This window comes from Arvicola amphibius, chromosome X, assembly GCF_903992535.2.
Source record: "Arvicola amphibius chromosome X, mArvAmp1.2, whole genome shotgun sequence".
NCBI classification, from domain to species: Eukaryota; Metazoa; Chordata; class Mammalia; order Rodentia; family Cricetidae; genus Arvicola; species Arvicola amphibius.
Genome location: NC_052065.1, coordinates 93571082 through 93595023, shown reverse-complemented (window position 1 = coordinate 93595023; position 23942 = coordinate 93571082). Strand labels below are relative to the sequence as shown.

The 23942-nt window shown below is 38.8% G+C and overlaps 1 protein-coding gene across 1 annotated transcript in view; it reads left to right on the top strand.

The window, feature by feature from the left end:
* The window catches only part of LOC119804383 (E3 ubiquitin-protein ligase RLIM-like), a 48618-nt gene that overhangs the window by 1597 nt on the left and 23079 nt on the right, over positions 1–23942 (top strand). The window lies entirely within an intron of this gene.

Below are 23942 nucleotides of genomic sequence, written 5' to 3'. Positions count from 1 at the left end.
AAAGAGTCGTGTAATGAGAACAGAACTCTCCAATCTGTATTGCTGGAATAGTGATGGGCAAGGGGAAATTGCTTGCTTTATCTCCATGTATTTGAACGGTGCTTAAATATAAAGTCACAACCTGAATCGAGTCATTGTTTTCTGAGAGAATCGTGTCTTTTCTCTAGTTTCTCTTTCAGGATAGAAAGAATATTTCAGACACCACGTGCAAGTGGACCCTTTCAAATAGCACTTCTATATCCTGGGTTCTGTAGGATGAATACAAGTACTTTTAGTGGGAGTTGCTTTTTCATTTTACCAAGTCCATGACTATTATATATTACTAGTGTTGCAGACCTTAAAGATAAGGTTGTTCGTATAGGTGTCAGGTGTACAATGAAGAATGAAAATCTTTTTCCTCACCAGTGTCCAAACACCTATTCTTGCAAAAGACTTTACATTTCATTTTGTATCTTTGCACTTTTTCTTTATTACAGAAAGATTTTCTCTTTAAGGCCTACTTTGAACTTCATGCAGTAATAGTGTTGGGAGATTACGTTGTTCAATGCCTAGGAGGAAGTACTAAATCTTGATTTTCCTTGAATATTTCAATTCTTTTTAAATCTGCTTACTAGTGTGAAGGTTTTCAGTGTTTTATTTTTTGAAGTTTAAAATGTTGAGATTTATTAGTACTGAAACCAAGTTGAACAAGTTAAAAAATGGCAGGCTATTTGCAGTAACACTGAATAGAGCTGTGGTGGGAAATTGGAACATTTTCCCTGAAAAGAACATGTTAGTTGCACCACTATGATAAGGCGTTGGGGAGAGGGAGGAGGCTCACATGTTAGTGTTGGGACAGGTGATCGTACAATTGATAAGAAAATGTGCCAGGAGATCCTCAGTCTTTAGGGACATGATTATCAGAATCCATCCAAGGTAGGAAAATGCTTAGCTCTGTTACCTTAAGCAATGTTTTTTTTTTCTCCTGCAAAAACTTTATTTCTGTGCACAGTATTCTCTGCTTTTGTCAATGTCTTATATTCATGAAGGATTAACATTTACACATTTTATATTTAGCCACCTGCTTCTATGACTTTAGGTCAGTGCTTCAAATCTTCATGATAAAAAGTCAGTGTTGCAAATGACTGTTAAAGGCCATTTCTAACTGTTTGTTAGAAGGCATTGGCCCCTTGAAGTTGACCTTGTTCTTTCAACAGATGGAGGAGATGTTTTTAATTTTTTTGTGAAATAAAATCATTTGTAATCTGCCTTATTTGATTTTTTTTAAAAAATGTTTTTCCTGACTGGCTTCCTTGTCACACTCTTACCAACAGTGTGCAGGACATGGAAGCCAAGCTTGCGGAGCACTTAGGGTCTTTAGATGGTTCTGCTTGCTGCTCTCCAAAGTATTCTCTCTAAACCTTTGTAACAGGCAGAGAGCTCACATGTGAGGGTGTCTGCTTTTCCCTTTCAGTACAGTTCACTATGTTTATGATCAATAAGAGTGCTGGCATTGAGTTACCTAGTAAATGGTTCTTTTCAGAAAACAGTTTTTAAATGTACATTGCTGTATCATGCTTCACTTGGCAAGGTCTGAGGAAAGAGTATTTCTAAGTCACAGTTTAAGCAAATAAAAACAGCTGTGACCTCAAAGAAAAACAGAAAATTTACCTTGATACTTAGATCCATTGTCAAAGGTAATATCATTTGTTTCAGTGACTGAAGCTAAATAAGCTGTTTCCAGCAATGCTTGTATATCAGTGTTGAGAAAAAATGGGATTTATATTAAGAATTCCAGGAACACAAAGCTGTTTCTGCTCGTGAATACATCATGGAAAATCATTGTTCCTCTTTTCAGACCAAGTAACTTTCTAGTTACTCAAGAAGATTAAGAAGACATGGGTCCTTTGTTGTATTACTTCAATCCCTTTTCCATGTCTCACTTTAAGACTCTGTACTATGTTTCTCCAAATGTTCTCTCCTCACATTCAAAGGAACAAGTAGGCTGAGAGAATTCCTGAGGTAAAGCCATTACAGCTGCTGCCTCTTTCCAACCCTGACATTTCTCTTTCCAGGAAGGCATCCTCATGAATGGTCCCCTGAGAATTCTTGAAGCCAGCTTGCTTTCACACCTTGTATTACCATAAACTATGCATGTACCAGAAAATTCATTTCTTCAAACTTTATGTCTTCATGTCTGTTGCTTATATCACCTTTGTCTGCTTCAGTAAAGTGGACATTTATGTATTAATCTCTTTAATCCAAAAATCATACCTCCCAAAAGCATAATGAAGAAGAGTCAACCATCTCAGTCCTGATCTGGCCTGATCTTGCTTGCGTTCTGGGATCAGGCATGTTCAGAGTGATATGAATTAAATGAGAAAATTTCTAAAGAGCTATACACTTGTCATTCCAAGACAACTATACATTATGATTTTCATTTTCATCTGTTCAAAAGGCCTGATGTGTTTCTTTCTCCTATGGGGCTGCAAGCTCATTGATGCTATCTCCGATCCATAATACTGTAAAATTCGAGATGTTCCAACAAGTCCATTTTGGCTGCTGTTGTTATGTATTTCGGTTCAGAGACTCTAATGTTGAATAAGAAGCTGGCCTCAAATTTGCAGCAGTCCTCCAGACTCAGTCTCTCACAACCTGGAATTCAAGTTGTGGGCCATTCCCTCTAACTCCCTGTTCTGGTTCCTAAGGCTTAGCTCTGATTTCCAACTTTAATTTCCTGTTTGATTCAAAACTGTCCTCCTCCTTATTCTCTCTCTGTGTTCTTTGATGGTCTTTAGCATTGTGGCCTTGAAATCGAAGGACAAAAGAGCAAAACCAGTGGGGTAGTTTCCACCTCTTATCAAATTTGCAATGGAGCCGGCTACAGAGGGATACAGTGGAGAAAAACACTTCAAAATGTAGCCTGTCCCTTGTATTTCCCTGCTGCTTATTCCTCTGATGGCTGTGATTCTTTGTCTTCAACTCTGTGCCTTTTCTGTACACTAGGTGGGGTAGGAGTGGAAAACCATCTCCACCAGGACTCTGCTTTCTATATCTTTTAGGTAAGAATCTCAAGGAGGAGGCTGGAGAGAAGACTCATTGGTTAAGAATACTGCCTGCTTTCCTAAAGGTCCTGAGTTCAATTCCCAGCAACCACATGGTGGCTCACAACCATCTGTAATGAGATCTGTGATCTCTTCTGGTGTGTAGGCATGCATTCAGGCAGAATACTATATGCACAGTAAATAAATCATTAAAAAAATAAAAAGAAATTCAAGAATCATCTGCTTCTTCTTTAGCTGACAATCCCATCATTCCCTCCTTTCTAGAGTTCTCTACCCCCAAAGGGTAAATGGCCATTCTGCAGCACAGAACTAGTGGCTGAGCATGTGCTTAATCACTGCAGTGTTCCAACAGGGTGGCTGAGCTGCATGACTCACTCCTGTCCTATTCTAGGGCCTCTTTTCCAGTGGCACACTGAAATAAACTCACCACAACTCATGGAAGCCACTTGAGAACATGTCAGAAAATACATTAGCATAATGTCACAATGGAGGTTTCAAACTGGCCACAGTGGACATGCTTTTACAACAGAGGTATTTCAGTTGGGTTGTTAGTCAGTTGCTAGAGCATCATGGCCTTCCTTTGGCAAAGAGAAAGGAGGTGGGGATAGAGATCTTCTATCTTCCCCATCATTACAATTCTCAATGGGCATCCTCTATTCTATTTTAATCCAACTTTGGTGTGTGGTTGGAGTGGAGGTGACAGTAAGATCAGTTCAGTTGAAATGGAAAGTCATGTAACTCTTGGGGAGGTGTCCAACTCCAGTAACCAGAGCCGTTAGACTGTTAATGATACCTATGTACTGTTTTAGAGTGACAATATACCAGGGGCTTTATAATTAATGTTTCATTTTGAAGATATAGAGTGTTTTAAACTTTTCCCATGTTAAAAAATGATGTAAAGAACATACTTATACGTGCATGTTTGTGTTTGATGAAGTAACTCCTCAATGAATGTTGAGAATGATGATGAATATTATGATGCTGACTAGCTGATGACTAGGGTGAATCAATACACCCTGTGACAGTCACCTTGCCTATCAGCTTTAATGCTAGTAGGTAGACATGGATCCCTAGGACAAAGAATTGGAAGATTCCCATCAGGGGAACTTGATTGGCTTAGAAAAAACATATAGATACTAAATTTTAGAGTAAACCAAAGAAATGGCTAAGTAAGACACACCAGTCAATAACTGCCCCAACACACACACACACACACACACAGCCACACACACACAGCCACACACACACACACACACACACACACACACACACACACACACACAGAGTTTTCACTTTGAAACACAAATAAATTATTAAGAATTGTGATGCATTGGACAAAAGCCTTTAGCAAAAGAGATAAACACAGAAAAAAGGGACTTGGAAGAAACAGAAATTAGACATGAATAACTTAGAGATCAATGTTCATAGTGAGAAACATAGATGTACTATTTCCATGAAATATATGCTTATCCTGGAAACAAAAATGATGATTCTAAAAACAAGAACTTGTTCTGCAAAATTCAAACTACAAGAGAAGAAGGATTTGTTGTATTGTTTGTTTGTTTTGCTTTATTTAAATTCAGTAGAGGATACATTTATATCAAGTTCTCAGAATACAGTACAAAAGGGAGGAAAAGAGATCAAAATATGACAATTAGAGAGCCAAAATGACCTATGAATTTCCAAAAGTAGAACATGATAAAATACATGGGAATAATCAATGAGATAAAAAAGAGTTTTCTCACAAAACAATGCTTCCACTTGGAGTCCACTCATTACCCAGTACATTGACTATGTGACATGTGGAGGCACATTATCACAAAACTTTAGAATAGCAGAGAAGTCAGTGGAGTCTTTGCTCCATTAGACAAAGGAGTGGTTAGAGGACCTAGGAAACAGAGCTTCTAACATGAGAGGCTGGATTCATGGATTATGAACATTAGTGATTAGCTCCAAGTTACCAATGATGCATCAGTGTCGCAGTAAGAAAAAAATGAAAGCACTCCCCCTTGTGCTCATTTCACCAAGAGCAAGTTCAGATTTGAATTCCCTACTTCCTGTATCTTCTGTCCTCTGTCTATTCAGATTTGAATTCCCTAACATTACCTAACAGCAGCTGTGGTGGCCTGCATGAGATGTACACAACATCTAATCAGCTAGAGTTAAAGCATGGGTGGAGCAGTTTTCCTCCCAAGGCCCACACATTGTGAAGAAACTTTTGCTACTTAATAGGTGGTGAGGGAATGAGTTTCAATCTCTCCTGGGAATATCCATTTACTTTGATTCAATCAATGATCTCCAGTCATGCACATATGGGCATTAGTATCAGAGTATTAATATTATCAAAATCTGAAAACAGAAAATATGGAATTCATAGATATAAAAGATATTAGGTTGATCTGGAGTAAGATATTGTTGAATGCAAAAGATCAAGTTATGCATTACAAATGTAGAAAATAGTTAAAGAATAGATAAAGTATTTATAAAAAAAATAAAATCAGTTCTGAAGGCCATTTTAATGCATAAGTAGGCAAAATACAACCATAACAATGTCCATAAACAACTTCCTCAGGAAAGGTAGGAAAAATGTGCCTTCTACCTTAACTCCCACAGAAATCCAGAAGATGGGTTCTCACTTATTTGGAATATTCAAGGAACTTGTAACCAGCCTGGATGGTGATGGCTACAGATATGGTGGCAGTAACTAATGGCCTAGACAAGTCATTCTCAAAGGATTATTGTTCAAAAGCTTCATGTGCTTCCTATGAAAAAATATGCAATGTAGGTATATCTAACATTTATTTCAGATCTTTTATAATAAATATAATACATTAAAAATGTTTTCAATGATTGAGTACATACCATGTTCGTCTTTTTGTGTCTGGGTTATCTCACTCAGTATAGGGTTTTCTATTTCCATTCATTTGCATGCAGACAGAATATTGTATACATAATAAATAAATATTTTAAAGAAAGAAAAACCAAAAATAAGTAAATCAGTAAAGTAACAACAAGCAAGATAAACTCTACTTTGGGAGTTTAGGGTTAAGTGCAAAAACAAAAACAATCAAAAATATAATGATGGTGACTTAAAAGACTTAAAGATTGAGGGAAGGGGGTTGTTGATAGTTGCTTTTTTTCAGTATAGAACTCCTGGGTACTATGGGTTATTACAATCACTTTCAATCTTCAGTCACACTAAGAACAGAGTTTTATTGTCACTTCCTTTATTCTTGTAAGCCTTTGTCATTAGTAGTCAAGAAAGACATCTGTCCCTGTCTTTTCCCCTCTGATATTTCAATCCATCATTGAAACAGGCCCTAAGGTATGGGTTTGTTTTTATTTGTCTGTTTGTTTTGGTGTACATAAGTTCCTGGTGTCTCACACTGGATGGAGTCTTCTGCTCTGCTAAGGTGCCAATACTTCTGTTTCCAGTACTAAAGACTGAATGTCCCGGATGGCAGAGGGACTGTATTTCTGAACTGTTGATCAGAATCTAAATGACAGTGTGACAGCTATTCTTGTATTTCAACTTGTTTCCATCTGGAAAGAACTAAAAACCCAAGCAGCTGCGCACACCTGTGAGTGATTTTTCTAAATCAGAATATTTGCGGTAGGAAGACCCACCCTAAATCTGGGCCACACCATGTGGTGGCAGCCTATATATAAGGGTCGTGGGGGAAGGAAACATTTGCCCTTTGCTTGCTGGCCCTCACACTCACGAGCAAGCCTATCTATCCTGCTGCCGAGCCTTTCCTTCACTGATATTGGAGCATAATTATTTGGTATGTTGATGTATACTAAAGACCAGCTGAGACATTTATCCTCGTAGGCTCAACTATTAGACTCTTGGAACTTCTGTCAGAAGACAGCACTTGTTGGACTAGCTAAACCATAGCCTGTAAGTCAGTACTACGTACATTCTCTCAGTTCTCCTCTAGAGAACCCTGACTAATTTAGACAGTTTAAGCCACCCCTCCTGTATACTTTTACACCTCTGGAAAGAGACACACTCCCAATATACACTATCATCAACCACCCAGAGTTTAAGTCCTGCTTTATTACTTCATTTGGATTTTTTTTGTCCCATTTAATTGCAAGCTGCAGTTACAAACAAGAATCGTGCATAGGACCAGTCTGATTGTAATCTAAAGCCTAGTCATGCACAGTCCAGGCCATCTTTCTGATTCTTCACTTTTGTTTTCTGTTGTTTGTTTTGTTGTTGTTGTTGTTTCAAGACAGGGTTTCTTGGCTGTCCTAGCACTCACTCTGTAGACCAGGCTGGCCTCAAAGTCACAGACATCTGCCCGCCTCTCTCCCAAGTGCTGAGACTAAAGGTGTGCACCACCACCGCCTGTATCTTTCTAATTCTTGAGTGCAGTAGAGAATTTGTAGGATGGGGAAATTTTATAATGTGATGTGGTAGCCCATTTAACTCCAGACTCTGTACAAATAATGCTTATTTGGGGTGTCTCTTCTCTCGCTTACAATCTCCTTTGGCACACTACCTAACCGCTATGTCTGAGTATTTTTATTGGTTAAATGGTAAAAGAAAAATAGTGGGGACCTTCTAAAAATATTGTCTGAGGGCTAAATGAGACGTGGAATTTGTCACATTGCACAGTGTCTGGTGCACAGTAAACATAGGAGAGCGATGAATCGTTGTCCTTATTCTTCTTACTTCTCTATGAAGTAAAGTAGTTCCTTCCTACCTGAGGTACTAGTATAAAAATGCCCAATAAAATTCAAACTCTTTGTTATAATCCAAACCAGAAAATACAAAATATAAAAAGAAGCCCAACATTAATAAATATTAGTATTTTTATCACACTTGCAAAAGGAAAGCTGCTTTTTTAAATTCCTTAATTTTATCTGTGTGCGTGTATATATATAATATATATGTACATACAAACATGTGTATACATTTATACATGTGTATTGTACAAATTAATAATATATATTTATGAGTGTGTATATTGATATGGTAATATACAAATGTACACATGTTAATATGTATTATTAAACTCATGATATATACATACATTAGTATATATACATGTACAAACATTGTACATGATGTCATCTCTAACTTTGTGGACAATATTCATGACTATCCTGGGATAGATTGGATATACTTGCAGTTTCTCCGTGTATATCTGGTGCCTGCTGGTGGCAAAACATATTAACTCTGCTCACATTTCTTTCTGAGGTTTTGAAAACTATAATGAAGTATGCACGTTCTAAATCTGAAGCAAGAGACAGTCCACTAAACTGTGGTTCAGGGTTTCTTTTAGCTGCACTTGTCCTTAAAACTCTGGTCAGATGGCATATGTTCGCATGGGCACACACACACACACACACACACACACACACACACACACACACAAAATGGAGGGGTTCTTAAAGCCCTGAGAGAAAATAGTGGCTGTATTAGGTTTATTGTCTAGATAACAGCACAGGAGTCTCTCCTTTTAGCAAGTCAACAATGCCCCAGAGCTTATTATCTTAGAGAAGGCAAAGCCAGATCAATTAGGAACCAAGCAAAGCTGAAAACACTTGAGCTGCCAATTGGCACTGGTGCTTCAGTACCTACTTTGATCCAGAAAATATTTTCTAGTGTGATTTTCTGTTGAAAGTCCTTCAAAGCTATATTAATTAGGCAGCAAATTGTGTTCATGTTTTCTTTTAAAGCAAAGACAATTCGAGTGACTCTAAATGCCTGCTCGAGCAAGATTTTATAAAGAGCAAGGCAAATACATTTTAATTGAAAGATAATCACAAATCTCATTTGTATCACTAGGCACCATCTGGTCTCGGGAAATGGAAAGAACATTTGTCATCTTGGTGGCTTAAGTAATTGTTGGAATAAACCTTCTATTAAATATTAATCAGAAAGAATAATCAAACTTTTTGTTACTTTATATTGCTTCATGTATTTCTGTACTTCTTCCGTTTTCAATTTTCCTTCTTAGTAACTGTGAGTTTACTGAGGGCCACTCCATTTCTCCATATTTTCAAACCAATTCAGCCTTATCTCATAGGGTAGGGAGTCAGATCTTGGGCTTCCAGAGAGTCTCCCTCCCCACAGCCTTTTAACTAACATCATCACTAAATAGTGTATTTAAGAAAATGTGACTAAATAACACCAGTTTCTATGGTTGCAGAGCTGCTAGAAAGGCCCTCACCTTTCTTGGTTTGGCTCTGTGATATACTCCCAGGCATGCCTGATTTTGCTTTCTCTTTGTTGGACAATTCTGCCTACGCTATCTCCGCTACACCTGCCACATTGCCCAAGACCTCAAATAACATGATCTTCAGCATATCTGACAAGTAAACACAATGGTATATTGTCCCAGTAAGTAATGCCCTGAACCCATCAAGTGCTCAGCACAGAAGAAGATGGATGGTTTTAGTGGGGCACTGCAAAGAAAAAATATTTTGGTTGTAGGGGCTATCTGAGAAAGCCTTAGCTTGTGAGCTTAGTAATTCTGTTACGATAATTTGGGAGATAGGTTTTGCTATTTAAAATTTCTACCTTCTGAAATGTGATTTCCCTCTGCCTATCATAACTTTAAAAAAGAGTGCTAAAAAAGGTAGAAATCATAGATCTCCCAAAATGCAACTGAGAAAATTTAAGGGGCTACAGGCAAAAAGTCAAATCAAACAAAAAATTTATTTGTTTGGAAATCTGGACTTACTTTTAGAAGTTTTATTTTATTTTATTTTATTTTATTAAAAATTGTCTTCCTTAGGAAGCTATTGTATTCTGGTGATTAGAATGGGATGTCCACAATAGGCTCAGACATTTGAATAATTTGGTCCCAGTTAATGGCACCATTTTAGGAGACTTGGGATGTGTGGCTTTGCTGATGGATTAAGTATGTTACTGGAATAAGGTTTTGAGGGTAATTATGATTGGCCAGACTAGCTTTATATATAATATTCAGCTTTAATAAAAGAAAGAAAAGGGAACTTACAAAAGCCAAGGTTCCAGCGAGGAGCCCAGGAAAACAAAGAGAGCAAACAAACAAAACACGGATCTTTTAAAGGTATTTTGTGCCCAGGAGGGGTCACGCCCCTCAGACAAGAAATTGGTCAGCTTCCCCAACATCTCCCCCTTTTGTCTAAATAAGACAGATTCAAAACCAAATACAACTATATACAATGGGAACAGATAATTAATATAAAATTACAAGCAGCAAACAATATTAAGCAAGGAACGTATAACAAAAGTTTACTAAGCATTCTATTTCAAGGAGTCTAAATAATGTAAAGGGTAGCTACAATTATCTAATATTCAACCCCATCAAAAATTTGAGAAGGGAAGTAATATTACTTAAGCAACCAGGAAGTACAAACGAGAAACTTCCAAAATGTGTAACAGATGACAGAGACAACTGACTACCTGGGCAATCACCCAAAGTCTCATTTGCAATGTTGAGGCAAACAACTTTGGTTAAGGCCTAACAGAACCAACATTCCATTTTTCAAAGGAAAGTAACCTTTAGTAGAATTATCCTACCCTGTCTTGGCAAGATAAGACAGTCCTGTTTTATCCACTTATGGTTATTCTGCATCTTTGTCAGTAGTTGAGGTATGGGCTTTTCTTTGCCCAAAGGCCAGTTCTGACAAGAAGAAGACAAGCTCCAAGTTGAGTGCCTTTGGTGCTCAACATTCTCTAGGGAGTAGAGCAGTGTTGCCAGGAGTGATTGTGTCTCATAAGTACAAAGCTCTAGGTTATATTAAAGGCCATTTTCTACAGCTCTTCGAAGAGGTCTAAGATTATACTATCTATACTAAATATAACCTCTATTTATCTAAAAACCTGATTATCCTAAATATAAATATGGCAAACATATAATTCTCAATACCTATCTAACTTGAAGACTAAGAGAATAAACAACTGTGCAGTAAATGAGGACAATGATTTCCAAATGTAAACAATATCATTACATAAATAATATCAGAGGTAGAAATGTGCATTGCAATATGGTAAATATCTCAATATAACAATTGTTTTAAACTCACATACAATGTTCAATATATCAATATACAAGAATCAGCACCAATACAGTTTTCTAAAAACAATAACTCACAAATATCAATCATCCAATCAAACCAGTTAATCCCTCCTTTTTTCAATATATACACCCCTGAGTCGATATAATACCTCCCCCATCCCCTCGACCCTATACCAACCACCAATTAGCATCTGTAAACCTGAGGGCAAACTCTGTTGTGAGAGGGGGCATCATCCTCTAAGATTGCTTCCAGCTGACATGGGTGTGATGTTCTTCTCAGGGGGTCCTGTGAAAGCAAATGATGGTAAAATACCAAGGTTAACATTTGATCTAAGAAAATTGTATCTAGTCTCTGAATGTTTTGAGGAGATCCGGCCAGAATGTTGTCAAAAATGTGCACCATTCAAAAGTGTCTTGTGCAGTTGCTACCAAAAAACAGATCTAATTTTAGTGCTATTAAAACATGATGTCATAGTAACTAGGGGGAGTTGAAGTTGCGGGGCCCTATCTTCATCCTGGAAACTTCAAAGATTACTGAAGGAAAATTTGTTGTTTGTTACAGAAAAGGTAAACATTATCAACAAAGACATATCCAGACATATACACATATTCAATGAAAGGTGTATTAAAGACAGACACAGATATGAGGGAAGGCAAAGAAAGTTTATCAAGTATATTATTATTATCATTATTATTATTCTGTCCCATAACATGACTCCTGACCTGAGACATAAACTCTGAGATACCTCTTATCAACAGGCTTGTAATAGAAGAGGGACTGGGCCAGAGTCCAACTGCAAAACCAGCTCTAAATATTTATAAAGAAATGTACATGGACACACACACATACACACACACACACACACACAAATTGTTTTTCATACTCATGGAACTTATTTAGTGTTATTGCTGATCCTTAGTGGGTCGTAACTAGTTTCCATCCATGAGTATTTAAATATCCAGGGTTCCTTAAATTCTTTGAAGATGAGTATTTTCCTGTGGAGATAAAAAAGAACCCTGCCCCCAACCTATATGCTTTTCTTACCATCAGTATGATCATCATCCTTGTGTATGAATTGTTATTTTCCTTTTCCAAGGGGCTTTTCCTCTTCAAACCGAACCTTTATTAATTTTGACGGTATCCACATTTTTTCTTCTCCTGTGGAGACAAGAGCAAAACCCCTTCCCCAAGGCAGCACATCTCATGGCTTCCATTGCAAAGTCAGCACATCTTTGAAATAAACTGGTTGATTTAATTCAGCAGACTTTTCCATTATCCAATGTCTTTCTGCAGCCATTGTCCCCTTCTCATTAGCACTGAGAAAATTCAAGGTTAATAAAGCATTATGTAATCTATTTCTGGGGGTATATTCCACCCATTTCTGTTTGTATAACATATCCTTTATAGTTCTATTTGATCTTTCTATGACTGCTTGACCTGTAGGACTGTATGGTATACCTGTAACATTCTTAATATTGTAATAAGCAAAAAACCGTTTCATTTCCCTAGAGACGTAAGCTGGACCATTATCCATCTTTATTTGTGTAGGTATACCCATGATGGGCATAATTTCTAATAAATGAGTGATTACTGAATCGGCCTTTTCTGAACTTAAAGCAGTTGCCCATTGGAAACCTGAATAAGTGTCAATCGTATGGTGTACATATTTTAATTTGCCAAATTCTGCCAAGTGGAACACATCCATCTGCCAGATTTCATTCCTTTGAGTGCCCTTTGGATTAGCCCCTGCAGGCAGTGGTGTTTGGTTATAGAAAGAGCAAGTAAGGCATCTCTTTACAATCTCCTTCGCTTGTTGCCATGTAATAGAAAACTCTTTCTTCAAGCCTTTGCTATTGACATGATGTTTTTTTATGAAATTCAGAAGCCTGCAGCACACTACCAATCAACAATTGATCAATATCTGCATTACCTTGTGCTAGACAACCTGGCAGACCCATATGGGATCAGATGTGTGTTATATACATAGGGCAAAGCCTGTTCCTGAGCATGTCTTATACCTGGATAAACAATGAGGTTAGTTCTGTATCATCAGGTATAAATTCAGCAGTTTGAATACATAAGATAATTCTTTCTGCATATTGTGAGTCAGTAACTAAATGAAAAGTTTCTTTAAAATCACTTTGTACCATAAGAATGGCATATAATTCTGTCTTCTGGACAGAATCGCAAGGACTTTGTTCCACCTTACTCAAATCTTCTGATTTGAAACCTGCCTTCCCTGATTTATTAGCATCAGTATAAAATGTATGGGCTCCCGTTGTTAGAGCATCACAAATGATTCTAGGAAGAATCTAAGAAGTTCTCTTTATAAAGTTAAGCCTCTTGCTTTTTGGATAGTTGTTATTAATTTCTCCCAAAAAGTTAGCACAAGCTCTTTGCCTTTGGTTCATTATCTTCCCATAATATTTTATCTCATCAGCAGTGAAAAGCACTATAATTTCTGCTGGGTCTATGCCTGCTAGTTGATGAAGTGCCAATTTGCCTTTTATAATTCATTCAGAAACTTTTTCCACATAAGTTTTTATTTTCTTACTTGGTTTATGTGGTAGAAAGATCCATTCTAAAATAATATCATCTCTTTGCATTAAAATTCCTGTAGGAGAAATTTTTGAAGGCAATATGACGAGAATACAACTGAGTTCTGGATTCACCCTATCCACATATGCCTCCTGTAATTTTTCTTCAACCATTGTCAGTTCTTTTTCTGCTTCAGCTGGTAATTCTCTGGGACTGTTTAAGTCTTTTTCGGCATCCAAGGTTTTATTTAAATGAATTATCATATCAGGTGTTATCCCAACAGCCAGTCGTAAGCTGGAATGTCTCCTAACAACCTTTGAAAGTCATTGAGAGTCTGTAGCCGATCTCTCCTAAATTGTGCCTTTTGTGTCTTAATTTTTTGCAAACCTATTTTATAACCTAGATAACCAACAGAATCTCCTCTCTGAATTTTTTCAGGAGCAATATGCAATCCCCATTTAGGTAAAACTATTTTTACTTCTTCAAACAGTCTTTCTAAGGTATCCATGTTTGAATCAGATAACAGAATATCATCCATGTAATGATAAATTATAGACTTGGGAAATTGCTTGCGTATTATTTGCAATGTTTGGATTTACAAAGTATTGGCACAGGGAGGGAATATTCAACATGCCCTGTGAGAGGACTGTCCACTGGTATCTCCTTGTAGGTTGAGAGCTATTTTTTTTCCTCATGGTTTATTTTTTTTATATTTAAAAATTTCCATCTCCTTCCCTTCTCCTCCCCCCTCCCTCCCCTCCTCCTCCCCCTTCCCTCCTCTCCTTCTCCCCCTTCCCTCCCCTCCCCTACACCCATACCTCCCCTCCCTCCCTCTCAAGGCCAAGGAGCCATCAGGGTTCCCCACTCTATGCTAAGACCAAGGTCCTCCCAACTCCCCCCAGGTCCAGGAAGGTGATCGACCAAGCTGAGAAGGCTCCCACAGAGCCCGTCCATGAAGAACAATCAGAGCCCAGAGCCATTGTCCTTTGCTTCTCAGTCAGCCCCCGCTGTTGGCCACATTCAGAGAGACGGGTTTGGTCGCATGATCCATCAGTCCCATTCCAACTGGAGTTGGTGATCTCCCATTAGTTCTGTCCCACCGTCTCCATGAGTGAACGCACCCCTCTCGTTCCTGACTTTCTCTCTCATGTTCTCGCTCCTTATGCTCCTCATCAGGACCTTGGGAGCTCAGTCCAGTGCTCCAATGTGGGGCTCAGTCACCTTCCCCATCTGTCGCCAGCTGGAGGTTCCCTCATGGTCCTGACTTTCTTTCTCATGTTCTCTCTCCTTCTGCTCCTCATCAGGACCTTGGGAGCTCAGTCCGGTGCTCCAATGTGGGGCTCTGTCATTTTCTTCATCTATCGTCAGGTGGAGGTTCTATGGTGATATGCAAGAAATTCATCAGTATGGCTATAGGAACTGGCCTTTTCAGCCTCCCTCTCCTCAGCTGCCCAAGGAACTAACTGGGGGCATCTCCCTGGAATCCTGGGAACCCCTAGGTTGAGAGCTATTATAAGTAGGCACTGTGAAGGCAAACTTTTCTCTTTCTTTTTCTTGTAAAGGTATAGTGAAGAAACAATCCTTTAAGTCAATAACTATGAGAGGCCAAACTTTTGATGATAAAGAGAGCAGAGGAATTCCAGATTGCAGAGAGCCCATAGGCTGAATAACCTTGTGGACAGCCCTGAGATCTGTCACCATTCTCCATTTACCAGATTTTTTTTCTTAACCACAATACAGGAGAATTCCAAGGGCTGGTAGATTTTTCTATATGTTGAGCATCTTATTGCTTTTATACCAGCTGTTCTAAAGCCTGCAACTTTTCCTCAGCTAAAGGCCATTGCTTTGTCCATATTGGTTTCTCAGTCAACCATTTTAGAGGCAGGGCTGTTGGTATCTCTGAAAGGGCATCAATTGCTTTGTGTTTTGTACAGCCCGAACAGCTGGTTTTCATCATCTGTAATATCTTTTAATATTTTCCTCAGAAATAGAGGCTCTAGAAGCAGCAGGAATATTAATTTGGGTATTCTATTGCTGCAATAGGTCAAGGACCCATAATTTCACAACAATATTGGCTTCATATGGCCTTAATTTTCCTATTTGTCCTTCTGGCCCTATGCATTCAACTCATCTTGTGCTCTTCCTTACTCAAGAGAGAGTTCTAATTCCAAGGAACTGAACATTTACGTCCTGAAGAGGCCAATACAGATGCCAAGATTCTGGAGTAATGATACTTACATCCACACCTGTGTCCAGTAGGCCAGTAATAAAAACACCATTTACACACACTCTTAACTTTGATCTTTGTTCATTTATAGAAGTCTGTCAAAATACACGTAACTCATCTTTCAGGCCATTTTTGCTTTTAACAGCAGGCATGGGGCTTTTTAATTTTCCTGATGAGGCATATTCTCTGCAGTAACCGGAAATGACTGGACCAAATTCGCCATGGGGACCTGCGAGAGCCCCCCCCCATTGCGTTTCTCAATGGGAACGGGTTGCCTTGTCTATCTCTTGTTGACCTACACTCATTTGTCCAGTGTCTGCCTTTTCTACATCTCCTACATAAACCTGAAGGCTGAGACCTCCTATGTCTGTTATTTCTAGAATAGGCATTATTATTATTATTATTATTATCATTATCATCATTATCATTATCATTTCTGGAAATCTGTTGTCTGCACTTTCTTTTCATATGTCCCATTTTGCCACAATTAAAACTTTTGGTAACTTGATGCCTCCTTTTTGCATTCGAAATTGCTTCTTCTACCCATGCTTCAGTGACATAGTCAAACATATCAACATTCATTGTATGCAAGACCCATTCATCCAAGGGCACTGATCTGATCTTTAAAGGCCCCAGGATCCTTTTTCACTCCACATTGGCATTCTCATAAGCCAAAGACTCAATTATTATATGCCTTGCATCTGGGTCAGATATCCCTATTTGTACAGCTTTAGTTAGTCTTTGTAAAAAAAAATCACTAAAGGGTTCTCTCTGATCCTGTTTAACTCTGATATATGATTCCATTCTCTGTCTTGGGTCTTGAACCCTGTCCCAAGCCTTTAAGGCTGCTGTAGTACATATGGATAAGATGTGTTCATCATAATTAGCTTGTTCTAGAAGATCAGAAAAAAGTCCTTAACCTATAATTTGATCTAGGGAAATCTCAATTCCCTTTGCTCTTTCCTGCTGTTCTAAAAGTCTATCCTTTTGTCTGAACATGCATTTCCAATTTAATTGCGATCCACTCTCTAGAACAGCTGATACTAATTGTACCCAATCATGGGACATAATCTTGTTGCTTATAGACCAAGTTTTTAGCATCTCTCTAACAAAGGACGAATGTAGCCCAAAATTCATAATGGCTTGTTTAATTTCTTTGAGATAATTCATATGGACGGGTTCCAATGTATATTCCTTGATAACCCTAGGGTTTTTGGAACCAGTCACCTTTTCTGATATTATTGGAAAGACAGGTAGAACTTTATGGAAATTATCCCAGAGAGTTTTACTCATTGACGAAGTGAAATTACACCTTTCTACCGTTTGCTCCTGTTCATCAGAGTCTATAATTTCCTCAATCTTTTCAAATCTGCTTACCATTGCCTTCTGTAAGGCCTGGATCTCCTGTCCAGAATTATGCTCCAAGGCCTTCATGGAGGATTCCAAAATATGAAGTTTGTCCAGTAGAGTTAATATCTTATCCTTGGATAGAATTTTCATGGCATGAATTGTGCCTTCTTGTATTGACAATCTGTCAGCCAATCTGTAATATCCTTTAGACTAAATCCAATTTTCACATTCAGCAGTTTTAATTCTCTCTGATAATGTTTCAATTCCTACAGACAGGGACTGAAGTTTATGATCCAAATCAGCTGTTCCCTCCTCTGCAGCAGTGAATCTCTCCTTAATATCAGACTGTACCTTTTCTAAATTTTGCTCAATTGACAGAGTCACATCAGACAAAGACCTATTCCCTTCCTTGAGAACTTCAAACTCTGTCTTGAGGAGGTTGGTGTCAATCTGAATTGTTTTTGCAAATACCTTAACTGACTTAAAGTTGTCACTCAAAACAGTTGTGCCCTCTCTTAAGAATTCAACCTCTGCTCTTAAGCATTCACCCTCTGCCCTAAGAATCCTGGTTTCATTCTGTAAGGACTTTATCATTTCTCTATTATCAAACTATGTAAGGAAGAAACCAAATAAGAGAAAAACTGCAAGCCCTTTAAATATCCAAGTTATGGGAATATCATATGTATCCTGCAATATATCTACCATAGTATAATTAAATAGGCTGCAGAAGCCTTCAATGGTGATATGGTCAGACATTTTTTTAATCGAAAGAAATTTTACCTGTAATGACCATTGCCTACCAGTAGGCGCCAGGGTACACCTGGATCCACGTGGCCGAAAAAGTCAGAACCGGAAAGGAAATTCTAAAAAATAGAAACTCACAAACCATGCACTGTCTGTGTTATAGCTGGGTGGTGGAGGGCGCCACCTGAGGGGATAAGGTGGCTGCGGGAGCACGCTCGCTCAGGTGGTCCCGTTGCCCGCTCATGCTCTGGCTTGGTTGCTCACACCTTACTTCCACGATTGCAGCGTGGGCAGTAACTGCTTGGCGGGAGTGCCAAGCATAGTGCTCAGTACTGCAGGAGGAAGCCGGGAAGCTGGTCAGGCATGCACTGTAATGGCAGAGGGGTCAAACTCGTTCAGCGGCGGCTGCACAAGCTCAAACGCCTGGACGCAGGCAGTAACTGCTTGTCTCCGGCAGGTCAGGGCAGAGGCTGAACTCAGCCAGGACAGGCGCCACCTGAGGGGTTAGCATGCTCGGGCTGAGTCACAGGCACACGTCCTGTGCTCTGTATAAGCAGGGCTGGGGCAGGCTAGGCTGGGAAACTGCACAGAGATAGAGTGCAGGAGCGTGCAGGCAACTGCAGGGCAAAATTGCATGTGGGGCAACCTGCTGAAGCAATCAAAAGCCCAAGGCCGAATCCCTGCCATGCAGCACAGGAACTAAAGGCTCCCAAATGCCCCAAGTTGGATGCCAAAATGAAGTTGCATGGTTGATCTGCCTTTATGATTAACCAGACTACTTTAATATATATAATATTCAGCTTTAATAAAGGAAAGAAAAGGGAACTTACAAATCCAAGGTTCCAGCAAGGAGTACAGGAAAGAAAGAGCAGGTGGGCTGCAAGCCTGCAAGATTTTATAAGTAAACATTAGCCTAAGGGGGACATGTCTTACAAACAAGGTGATTGGCTGGGCTTCCCCTTCACAGGGTCACTTACCTAATAGTCTTTCCCCACTGGACAAGACCTTAAGAACTCCTTGAATGTGGTTTGTTTGAACAATCAACCAGGAGCTTAGTAGAAAAAGTTTAGGATCTTCCATAACTACTAGTACTTAAAGAGGAAAGTCACAATAGCTCATATCCTATATTGGTGTAGGAGGTTCTTCTGTTCATGTGTTGCTTTCATTGGTTAAATGAATAAAGAAACTGCTTTGGGGCTGATAGGGCAGAACTTCGATAGGTGGAGAAGACAGAACTTAATGCTGGGAAGAAGGGCAGAGTGAGAGAAGCCATGGATCTTTTGCTTGAGATGGACGCTGGTTAGAATCTTGCCAATAAGCTCAGTCATGTGGCAAAACAAATTAATATAAATGGGTTAAATTAAGATATAAGAAGAGACATTCTTCAACCCCCCACGCTTCCTGGTCTTCCTTCAGGGCGATTCTCCCCGATACTGCCTCTCTCTTCCTGTCCCTTCCCAGCTTGCACCCAGAACCCCCCTTTATCTTACAGTCTTCGGGGCCATAAAATCCCCCAGTTCAGCCTGTTTGGGCACTGGGACCAGGTAGTGAGTGCACCCAGGCAGGTGGGAGTTCCATTGTTTCAATATCCTGCCTGCAGCAAGGAAGTCCCTTTGTCTGCAAGCTACCTGGCCAGCAGGGAGAATTGAACTTGTAAAAGAAGATCCATAAGGGATTAGCCAGAAGAAGACCTCCTGAAGTTGAGCAGCTTCTGTAAAGCAAAGGACACTATCACTAGGACAAAAAGGCAGCCTACTGACTGGGAAAAGATCTTCACCAACCCCGCAACAGAAAAGGTCTGATCTCCAAAATATATAAGGAACTCAAGAGACTAGACTTTAAAATGCTAATTAACTCAATTAAAAAAATGGGGCACTGAACTGAACAGAGAAGTCTCAACAGAAGAAGTTCAAATGGCCAAAAGAAACTTAAGGTCATGCTCAACCTCCTTAGTGACCAGGGAAATGCAAATCAAAACAACTTTGAGATACCATCTTACACCTCTCAGATTGGCTAAAATCAAAAACACCAATGATAGCCTTTGCTGGAGAGGTTGTGGAGTAAGGGGTACACTCATCCATTGCTGGTGGGAATGCAAACTTGTGCAACCACTTTGGAAAACTGTATGGTGGTTTCTCAGGAAATTAGGGATCAACCTACCCCAGGACCCAGCAATTCCACTCTTGGGAATATACCCAAAAGATGCCGAATCATACTATAAAAGCATTTGTTCAACTATGTTCATAGCAGAATTATTTATAATAGCCAGAACCTGGAAACAACCTAGATCCCCTTCAGTGGAAGAATGGATGAAGAAATTATGGAATATATACATTTTAGCATAAATGTGGTAAAAAACAATGACATCTTGAATTTTGCATGCAAATGGATGGAAATAGAAAACACTATTCTGAGTGAGGTAACCCAGACCCAAAAAGATGAACATGGGATGTACTCAAAGTTTTCCTTACCTGACCTTTTTAATCATGTATTGTTCGTTGTACTTGTTTAATGAAGATTTTGTCAAAGATTGAAGAAATATATCTTTGCTTCTCCATATTTTTTATCAAAGTAGTAACCCCTGTTATTCTGTTGTATTGCCATGTGGTACCTAAATCCTTCTTTTGTTCATACACAGAAGATAGTAAACAAATACTCATTAGTGCATAGATAAATAAATGAATGGTTACACAATTAAAGGCACCGAAATCTCCTGCAAATTCTACTTCATTTAACAGAGAAGGAAACTAAGGAAAAGAAAGATTACTTACTATGTTAATAGAAAAAAGATGGAATTTGGGTTCTGGCTCTCAACGGGACTAGAATAACAAGCACTTGGGGTAAACATCTTAAGAAGTTTAGGCTTTTATTTATCCCTGATTTTGACTTATATAGACCGAAGAAGTCAAATAGAGCTGAATTGACAATCATGAGAAATGACCAATAGAAGCAATTCCTCGGCTTTGGAAATCTAGAGTAGCACAATCATTTCATCTTCACCTTGGGATTTTGCTGTCTACTTTGCACGGATCAGCAGTTAGGGTTATAAGGCCTTATAATTCAACTGCAGTTAGTAACCTGAAGCTGCTATTAAAAATTTGTGATCCAAACTGGGCATAGAGGCACAGGAGTGTAGTCCCTGCACTTGAGAGACAGAGGCAGGTGAACTGTTGAAAGCTTGAGGTCAACCTGCTCTACAGACCATCGAGAGCCAGTTGTGAGAACATGTCACAAAACGGCCGCATAGAAATCCAAGGACCAGAGTTGTGGCTGTATCTCTGTAAGGGAGTGTTCGATTAGTACATACAAGGCCCTGGGTTTGATCCCCAGCACCGCAGAGCTAAAGATCAAAGAACTAAAGCATTTTCCACATCTTGCCTAGTATTGTCCTAGACTTTCTAGAGCCTAGCCCACAACTTGCCTCAAAGGTTGTCCTCATGGGTGGAGGAGCTTTCTTAACTTCTTTGCCCGTTTGTTTCCAGGCCAATATAGCAGCTACATTTTTTAAAATGTTACATGTGTCACATGACAATTAGGCAAAAAGAAGAAATCTTGGCAAGGTTTCATAGAAATGTTCAGCTGAAGAAAAGATACAGAAATGTGAAATTCAATAGGACTTTTGTTTACAGGCCTGTCTGGTCACGGGTTGGCTGTGTGATTTGTTGACTTGCTTGCATAATTGTTTGGAGTCAGTATTCAAATCCAACTGGCATGCCACAATCTGCCCCTTCATAATCTCACAGATATCCTAATGGATATCCCAGTTTCTAGCTAAGATGACCTTTACCAAGCATTTAACCTCTCCATGTTCCGTGAAAGCACTGACTCTCCTTGACTATTCATTCTACTAACCCTTTTGTCCACCTGCCCACTGTTCATCCGACCCTGGAAGGCTGCTGCTACTGAGAGCTTCAGCTGCTAATCCTTGCTGCCCTTCTTTCATGCCTTTGGCCTGCTCCTGACAATGTTCTTCTTGTTTCAGCTATGGTGTGCCACTCTTTCCAGAAGTGCTAATGTCCTGGGCATATATTTTCAAAGTCACCAAATATCCAAATGGTGAGGCCATGAGCCCAGAAGAGCAAAGCCAATACAGACAGAGTTCTGGGATGCCACTGGCTTTAATATCCAAACAAAAGCTTGCCACAATCCTCTGAGCCAGTTAGCAATCAGGCCTGGTGTTCAACTTCTGCTGACTTCTCACAGAGAAACACATAGGGCACCTTTAATCCATACCTTTCACCCCATTTATCATAATATGTTCACCCAGAAATGGGAGTTTGTGACTGTTTAGACAGACATGGCAGAAATACAGAGGATCATCAGGTCATATTTTAAAAACCTGTACTCCACAAAATTGGATATCTTAAAGGAAATGGACCACTTTCTGGATAAATATCACTTACCAAAATTAAATCAAGACCAGAAAAGCAAATTAAACAGATCTATAACTGCTAAAGTAATAGAAACAGTCATCAAAAATATCCCAACTAATGAAAGCCCAGGACCAGATAGTTTCATCTTAGAATTCTACAAGACTTTCAAAAAAGAACTAATACCAATACTCCTCAAATTATTTCACAGAATAGGAACAGAAGGAACATTACCAAACTCTTTTTATGAGGCTACCATTACCCTGATACACAAAACAAAGAAAGATATTACTAAGAAAGAGAATTACAGACCTATCTTACACATGAACATTGATGCAAAAAATTTATTTAAATACTGGCAAATTGAATCCAAGAACACATCAGAACCATCATCCACCATGATAAACTTGACTTCGTCCCAGAGATGCAAGGATGGTTCAACATAGGAAAATCTGTCAACGTAATCTACCATATAAACAAACTGAAAACTTAAAATCACATGATTATCTCAGTAGATGCCAAAAAAGGTTTTGACAAAAACAAAACTAAACAAAACAGCATCCCTTCATGATAAAGGTCATGGAGAGAACAGGGATACAAAGAACATACCTAAACATAATTAAGGCAATATATACAGCAAGCCAACAAGCAACATCAAACTAAATGGAAAAAAACTCCTAAAGATTCCACTGAAATCAGGAACAAGACAAGGCTGTCCATTCTCTTCATATCTATTGAATATAATTCTTGAGGTCCTAGCTAGAGCAATAAGACACCAAAAGGAAATCAAGGGATACAAATTGGAGAAGAAGATGTCAAACTCTGTTTGCTGATAATATGATACTTTACATAAGTGATCCCAAAAATTCTACCAAGGAACTCCTACAACTCATAAACACTTTCATTAATGTAGCAGGATACAAGATTAACTAAAAAAAATCAGTAGCCCTCCTGTACAAGATGATAATAGGGCTGTTGAAGAAATCAGAGAATCAACACCCTTCACAATAGTCACAAATAGCATAAAATATCTTGGAGAAACTCTAACAAAACAAGTGTAAGACTTGTATGACAAGAACTTTAAATCTTTGAAGAAAGAAATTGAAGAAGACACCAGAAAATGGAAAGTTGTCCCATGTTCTTGGGTAGGCAAAATTAACATAGTAAAAAATGGCAATCCTACCAAAAGAAATCTACAGATTCAATGCAATGCCCATCAAAATCCCCACAAAATTCTTCGAAGACTGAGAAAAAATGGCACTAAACTTCATATAGAAAAACAAAAAACCCAGGATAGACAAAAAAATCCTGTACAATAAAAGAAATTTTGGAAGCATCACAATCCCTGACCTCAAACTCTATTGCTGAGCTACAGTACTGAAAACAGCCTGGTATTGGCATAAGAACAAACAGGAAAACCAATGGAACTAAATAGAAGACCCAGATATCCATTCACACACCTTCAAACACCTGATCTTTGATAAAGAAGCAAAAAATATCAAATGGAAAAGAGAAAGCATATTTAACAAGTGGTGCTGGCATAAGTGGATGTCAACATGTAGAATAATGAAAATATTCCCATATCTATCACCATGCACAAAACTCAAGTCTAAATGGATCAAACTCCTCAACATAAAGCCATCCACA